Source organism: Glandiceps talaboti, chromosome 16, assembly GCF_964340395.1.
Source record: "Glandiceps talaboti chromosome 16, keGlaTala1.1, whole genome shotgun sequence".
Taxonomy (NCBI): Eukaryota; Metazoa; Hemichordata; class Enteropneusta; family Spengelidae; genus Glandiceps; species Glandiceps talaboti.
The window spans coordinates 5,745,361-5,751,676 of record NC_135564.1 but is presented as its reverse complement, the minus strand read 5'-3'; positions in this window follow the sequence as shown (position 1 = coordinate 5,751,676).

Here is a 6,316-nt window from a genome sequence, read left to right as displayed (position 1 = left end):
TGATATGGAGAGCGTGGAGAATCAGTGAATCGTGGTTATATTGGTTGTAGATAGCAGTGATCAAAACAGTTTAACAAGTTTACGTTCGGATTTATCAGTTTGTGTGCATTTGTTTAATCACACCCCGTGTGCTATTTTTATTACGTCTCACCGATTCTTAGTTTCTTTAATTTCGTTTTCATCATTATTTTAGTATCACATTTTTTTTTAATCTAGTTCACCCTACGGTAGATTTAGACCCATACGTTTTTACCTCATTTATCGAACTTTCTCAAAGAAAAAAAAAGTCTCTTTTGGTTAGTCATACGCCGATTTTGTTTAGAGACTGTACTTTTCAGACTTTATTCATTTTTTGAAACATACTTTATTTAGAATAGACACATAACCATGTAAAACACTTAACGATCTGTTTGACGCAATCAAACAGACAAACGGGTAGAAATGAAAATTAAAAAAAAAAGTTTTCAAAGGTAACAGGACTCAGATTAAAGTTTATCAAGTAAGGTTGAATATCTATCTAACCACAGTAGTAAAACTCGATGTTCTTTATTTGAAAATCGTTCTATACAAACTACCGCTGGTGGCGCTATACTAACAAGTGAAGGTACCGGCCTTCAATTTTGTAGTTCATGTAGTTCAGACCACTGTAGGCCAGGTCTGAGATTGTGTAGTGTCTTAGTTGCGCATGCTATGTAACAAAAAAAATCGTTGTGCATGAGATAAAACAATATGTGTTGTAACATACTGAATATTTTGCTACTTAATACGGACAATTTGATTTATATTTTGTGTCTGTAGTATCCATATCTCCTATATTGCACAGTGTATAATATGTACGTCACGTACCTTATCACCATGTGTTATAAAAGGTATGAAATGTACGTCACGTATCTTATCACAATGTGTTATACAATGTATAAAATGTACATCACACATACCTTATCACCATATGTATTTTAAAATGTATAACATGTACCTTATCACCGTGTTATACAATGTACGTCACGTCCGTTATCACCATGTTATACAATGTACGTCACGTACCTTATCACCATGTGATATACAATACGTCACGTACCTTATCACCATGTGTTATACAATGTACATCACGTACCTTATCACCTTGTTATACAATGTACGTCACATACCTTATCACCATGTGATATACAATGTACGTCATGTACCTTATCACCATGTGTTATACAATGTATATCATGTACCTTATCACCATGTGTTATACAATGTACGTCATGTACCTTATCACTGTGTTATACAATGTACGTCATGTACCTTATCCCTGTGTTATACAATGTACGTCACGTACCTTATCACCGTGTTATACAATGTACGTCACATACCTTATCACCATGTGTTATACAATGTACGTCACGTACCTTATCACCGTGTTATACAATGTACGTCACATACCTTATCACCATGGGTTATACAATGTACGTCACATACCTTATCACCATGGGTTATACAATGTACGTCACGTATCTTATCACCATGGGTTATACAATGTACGTCACGTACCTTATCACCGTGTTATACAATGTACATCATGTACCTTATCACCATGAGTTATACAATGTACGTCACGTACCTTATCACCATGTGTTATACAATGTACGTCATATACCTTATCACCATGTGTTATACAATGTACGTCACATACCTTATCACCGTGTGTTATACAATGTACGTCACGTACCTTATCACCATGTGTTATACAATGTACATCACGTACCTTATCAGCATGTGTTATACAATGTACATCATGTACCTTATCACCATGTGTTATACAATGCACGTCATGTACCTTATCACCATGGGTTATACAAAGTACGTCACGTACCTTATCACCATGAGTTATACAATGTACGTCACATACCTTATCACCATGTGTTATACAATGTACGTCATGTACCTTATCACTGTGTTATACAATGTACGTCACGTACCTTATCGCCATGTGATATACAATGTACGTCATGTACCTTATCACCATGTGTTATACAATGTACGCCACGTACCTTATCACCATGTGATATGCAATGTACGTCATGTACCTTATCACCATGTGATATGCAATGTACATCACGTACATCATCACATTTGTTACACAAGTAAGTCACGTACGTTATTCTCATGTGTGTTATACAATGTATGTCACGTATGATATCACTGTAGGTGTTATGCTATGTACTTATCACCATATGTGTTACACAATATACGTCACGTACCTTATCACCATATGTGTTACACAATATACGTCATGTACCTTATCACCATGTGTTATACAGTATACGTCACGTACCTTATCACCGTAAATGATATACGATGTACGTCACATACCTTATCCCCGTATCTCACCACAAATCTGAATACATATATATCATATGTGTTTCTATGAAATGTTCACCATGTGTTCTTTTTACCATGTCTTTTTTTAGATTTCATGTACATAACATATATATCGCCATTTCAGATTCTCTTTTTTGAAGAACCTTAAACTCTTATAATATCGTTTATTAACGAGACTTTTTTGTTTTAGAGTACTAGTAGTCTAGTATGTGAATATTAGTGACTCGACTAGTTGTTGAGTATTTTAAAATGTAATTTCTCTGTCTTTTTTTGAATGTTTGTATTATCCTGATTTTTACAAACTGTATGGTAATCACGTTCAAAAACACAGATGATGTTGTCACGTTTCTAGTCGATGTTTTAAGACATCTAGATGTAATTGTCGAAATCAGCATGATTAAATCATATTCAAAGTGTTTTTGTGAATCTTCAGGTTATTGGGTTGTTATGGCAATGATTCCAGTGCTTGTTTTGTACGTTGGGTTGTTTATTGGTGCGTTGGTTGTCTCTGGGGTGGTTGGTTTGTTTGAATGGAAGGGTGGATGACTGCATATGGGTGTTAATTGGTGAATTAGTGGTCAGTTTCATTGTAGATGTGATCATAATGTTGAGCGTGTACCCGGGATTATTGGGTTGTTGTTACCATGACGACAAACAAACAAAATTCAAAGAAGGATTGAATGACCCTGTTTGAACTAGATTACTGATGCTACTATTCATATAATAATTGTAGTTTTGCACTCTAATCAAGATCTGAAATTTGATCACACCAAAATCAACGCATTTGGTCGCTGTTTCATGAAGTCTTTTTCATACTCAAAGTTTCGTCCATCTAAATAACAAACAGAGATGAAGACATACTCACTGGAGGAGAGATAATCATGAAAACAATGTATTTCAGCTGGTTACTGTATTGCCTACAAGTATCTTGGATCAGTGGATTTGTTTTTCCGAGAAAGAAATCAAGGCAATTTTCTTTTCTTTGATATGGACGTACATGGAATTGCTCTTCTAACAGGTCACAGTTGTATTCAAATTTTATCAATTACGTTTCAAAAGGAAAAAGCAAGAAGTGAGGTGGGGTGGAGTATCACGAACTGGGTTTTTATCTGATCACAAAAACAAATAAGCTTGTGAATAAGTAAAAAAAAGTGTGTAGTGACATAGTGCTATAAGTCTTTGCTATCTTATTAGGGCGGCCCTTTTTATTTTTCTGTTTCTCATCTCCCGACCGACCCTAATTTGCAGCTCCGACATCAGAAAAAAAAAAGTTTTTTTATTTCCGACCGACCCCTGAGCACAGCAAAATTGTAAGGTTCCTCATGGCGTCTTACAAATGACGCAATAATTTTCCCACCTTGCGTCGCTTTGGCGCATTCATTTTACGGCAGATATCAAAATTATCTAAGTCCACGGCCGGACCAGGCCAGGCTCTGACTCGACGTCAATCCACTGACTGCGTATGGGAAAGTTTTGTTGACATCATATAAGATACAGTGACAACGCGTAGTTCTGTTGTTAACATAAAAAATGCCACAAAAAGATCAACTTTGATAAACTTTATCTACAAATTGAAACATTAGAGGGAGTAGATGAGACGTCGAAATGGACGTCTCTCGTCACATGTTTTGTCTATCGTCACTGTCGTGACCTCTGACCTACTCACTGACGTGTGCGAAACACTGAACTTGCTACCGGAACGCGGAACATCTATTATATCTGCCACAGCTCAGAAGCCTGAATAAACCAAATTTATGGGACAGGTTGTGATTTTCATTTGTGGATGGGTTAAATTAAATGAGTACATGTGTATTTTGATTCCGAAAAAGCTGTGTTAGGGGATCTTGTTGCATGATGTTGACAGTGACACATGTGAATGTTGGGCACTGAATCAATGCGTAATCACTGGCATGGCCACTATAGACGGTCACACATGAAGAACGAACTTGTTGTGCAAATCAGAAAAAAATTAATGTGGCATTTACAGAGCATCCCAACTTTGACGTTGTTGACGTAGTTTTAGTTAAAGATTCAAGTTCTGACTGTCAAGGACACCTAATGTCAGCTTTCCGTATCAAATTTACGGTATGTAACTATGCTGTCATTTGATATAGCAGGACCAAATCATGATACACAGCCAGTAACGGTTAATTGATAAAAAATAAACTATTTCAAAGTTTGTTTGACTATTATTTGTAAGTTTTTCGTTCACCTTTGGTACTTTTTAAAGTCAGGGATTTTTTTTCTTCAAAATGTCATGAATTTGAAGAGGGAATGATAAACACAGCAGTGTACTAACAATTTCAAAAATGAAACAAGTGGTTACAAGTTTAGGATTTCTCCAAGTTTTTATTCAATCATATGTTCACTGTGACTTATTTTGAAGTTCTTTGTCCTTGTCTGAAAAAAAGGGAATTAAAAATTTGAGCACTGCTATTCATTGATATTCAGATTAAAAATTGTGACTACCTGGCTGTCCAATCTTTCTAAACAATATATAATATATTCTGTAGAAATGACTTAAAATTACATAATCTTAATTGCCTTCTTTTATTAAGATGTAATGTGTAGTACACAATTTTCAAAAAATAGCTTACTGGGAACTGTTATTATGAATGGATTTTTTTTATGTAGTTAGGTAATGGTCTATACGTAATGGAATATCTCAGACCACAGTATCTCTACAGTGGTCTCAGATAATTTATATGAATATTTCATAGACAATAATAATTGACCCCACTCCCTGTCAAATGACACCACTTTTTGCAACCAAGGGGCCTTTGTCCCCATTTGTTGGAAACCTTGGCAGAACACTGCCGTCTACCCCCCCCCCTACCCTCCCACCCACCCACCCACCCCCTTTGTTACATCAGAGCAGCATGTGTCTTTCATCATGGCTGAAGCCGTTGAGGTTTGATGAGGGACAGGGCTCGAAATTAATACTGTCGCGCAGTACATTTTGCTGCAATGTAATAATAGCTCAGAATATTTCCATCATTTTCAAAATTATGCTTAAAATTGGTAAAAGTCATACTGCATTCCTAATTTCTTGACCAGGTTTTAGCTTTAAATCAGTTGTATCATTGGGGAAATGATCGACTCCATAGCGTTTCATGATCCATGACATGCATGACCTTTGAAGACATTCCGATGTTTACATTATTACTTTTAATTACTTTTAAACAGTAAATCCCAAAGGAATTCTGAGTTCTAGAAATGTTTACATGTTATCTGGTGGATTATTTTGACAAGTTTACACTGAAGAAAAAATGTTTCATAGAAGTAATGATTTATATAAATGAAAATTCATCTCGCACACTGATGACAATCATCATGTAAGTGTTTCAAAAGGTTACACACTGAAGTTCAAATTGGATAACTTGAAAAAATTGTTAGCGATGGCAATGCCACTTTGATTAATAGGACGAATGTATTAGTACTCCTGATAAAATCACACAATAGTTCATGGCTACAGATTTACACCCATCAGGATGATAAGTATTCATCTTCTTACAAAGTTATTCTACAGACTTGTCAACCTTGCTAAAATGAAGGAAAGAGACTTGTAACAAGGAATTCAATAAAGAAAAGAGAAAAGAAGTTGTAGAGAGACTGACAGGACAGAAAGGAGAGAGAATACAACTGGAAAAATACAGATTTTTTTTTCTTGCCCCCTTTTTTTTTATTTCGCCCGCCCGCCCCACCTGACTATTCCATTGGAGATGAGAAACAAAAAAAAAAAAAACCTCACCCTTATGCGTACAGTGTGTCAGATTACGTTTATGTCATTTGCCCTTTGACCTATTATATTATGGACACTCGCAAGACTGACATTAAACTTACATGTTTTTACTAAACGGTGAAATTGTTATTCTAGGATGATTTTTTATTCCATCCATCCATCCATCCATCCATCCATCCATCCATCCATCCATCCATCCATCCATCC